Below are 2,305 nucleotides of genomic sequence, written 5' to 3' on the forward strand. Positions count from 1 at the left end.
ATCATTCATTGCTGCCAAGGCATTAAGCCAACATGAATTACAACCCAAACTGAATGAAGCAGAATAGAAAATAGAAAACCTTTAATGAAAATGTTGGAGAACTCACAAGGGATGGGGAAAGTGCCAAATAACTGGAAGATGGCTAAGTAAACTAAAAGGTCTATTCTCCCATCAATGCATAAGGGATTTACAAGTTTAACTCTCATTGCTGTTAATAAGAGTTCTATGTGTGATCCAAGGGTGTAGTCATGGAGAAAATGCATCTATTAGTGTCTCGCTTGGCCTCTCTTGAGCCAACACTGGCAAGTGCTCCAAATTGTGTGGTAGTTTGGTGACAGGGACTAAACGGGGACTAGAGTGAAAACCACTGGCTCAGCTTTACCTTGTAATCCTCTGATAGTACAAGATCCCTTACCAGCAAAAAGTAAAATATATTCTATGCAGTCTTTCATAATGTTTAATTTGGAAATTAACTTTTAGCAAATTAAAGTGAAAAGGCAGGGATTAAATATATCAATTAAAATGTCTGTCTGTGGAACATAAAAGCATATTTTAAAATAATTTTCTAACTGAAAAGAATTTTTTTGCTCTTTGTCAGCTATCATTGTACCTACTATGTGTCAGACACTGTATCAGATGCTTTACTAAGAACTCTACATAATTATCACAACTCATCTATAAAGTAAGTAGTATTATCCTTATTTCACACATAAGGAAACGGAAACTTAAATATTAAGAAACTAGTCTGGGATTGCACAGCTTCAAAGTTGAAGACTAAAATCCAAGTCTGTCTAGTGTCAAAACTTATGATTTTCCCTCAGCACCTTATTGCCAACCTATACAAAATAGCAACTTCATTCCTCCCCTAGGTCATTTTGATTTAACATAACTTGCTTCTCAATCCAATGTTAAAGTACAGAGACACTGAATCTCATCTTAAATTTTCATTTGTATACTTTCAGAGACAGAGTAACATTACAGTTTACTAATACTATCTCCTTCATAAAAGAAAAAAAAAATCTAAACTTTGCAAAGTAATTAAGATCTCATTTTATCCTACGTACATAAAGTACATTTGGTAAACATTTGTTCAATCTATTATATGCCAGAGTCTATATCAGGCTCACTACAAAGACCTATAAAATATAGACCCTGCTTTCTAGATCAGTCAAGTCCAGTAAGAAAAATAGACATAAACAACTCATTAAAGCACAGTCTGTTGCATGATATAGAAAAGGTAAATACAAAGTTCGATAGGGGCGCATTATGCCATTTGTGCCTGTCGATTCCTTAACATAGCAGTAATTTTTTATTACTCTAATTCATTGTCTTTACAGCACATTTTATCAGAAGATTTCCATAAAGTTCTACTGAAGGCTTGACAATATTTTGATTTATTTGTAGCAAATCTTCCTTCTCCAACTCCCTCTAAAGTAAGTACATGGCAAGATGCCCAAATTGTTGGGGAAGAAATAGGGGCTAAACAAAATCAAGTAACATAGAGAACTCAGAAGTGACTTCTGGTGCCATATTTTACTTCTGATAGGAAATCAGTTTTTATACAAAATTGTTACTTAACCTAAAGTAATATAGGTTTTATAGACTCATCAATTAATCTTAATGCCTTAAGAACCAGTTTGAACAAATTATGTCAAACAGTCTGACCTATTTTAGTTCAAGCAGATAGCTAAACAATTTCCAAAACCATAGATAAGTGCTAGATATGGCTTTCATTAGAATTAGTTAAAAGTCTTTGATCCATAGGATGAATCTCAGCATAAAGACTTTAAAAGAAATGATTAATCCATGCAAGTTTCAGATAACACCTAATCTAAATGCCAGAGCTACTGACTGGATTCAACCCAGCTCTGCCTATTATTTATTAAACAAGCCTTGACTTTCGTTATTGAAAGATTCTCTGGGCAAATTATTGAATGATGCAGGAAGCATCAAGAGAAGATGGAAGGAATGCACAGAGTCTCTGTACCAAAAGGAAATGGTTAATATTCAGTCGTTTCAAGAAGTAGCATATGATCAAAAGCCAATGATATTGAACGAGGAAGTCCAAGGTGCACTGAAGGATTTGGCAAAGAACAAAGAACCAGGAATTGATGAACCAGGAATCAAAATTGAAATCTTTCAAGAAAGTGAGGAGGCACTCACTCATCTCTGCCAAGAAATTTGGAAGACAACTATCTGGCCGACAGATTGGAAGAGATCCATATTTGTGCCCATTCCAAAGAGAGGTGACCCAACGAAATGCGGAAATCATCAGACAATCTCTTTGATATCCCATGCGAGTAAA

This window comes from Chrysochloris asiatica, unplaced genomic scaffold (assembly GCF_000296735.1).
Source record: "Chrysochloris asiatica unplaced genomic scaffold, ChrAsi1.0 scaffold00181, whole genome shotgun sequence".
NCBI lineage: Eukaryota > Metazoa > Chordata > Mammalia > Afrosoricida > Chrysochloridae > Chrysochloris > Chrysochloris asiatica.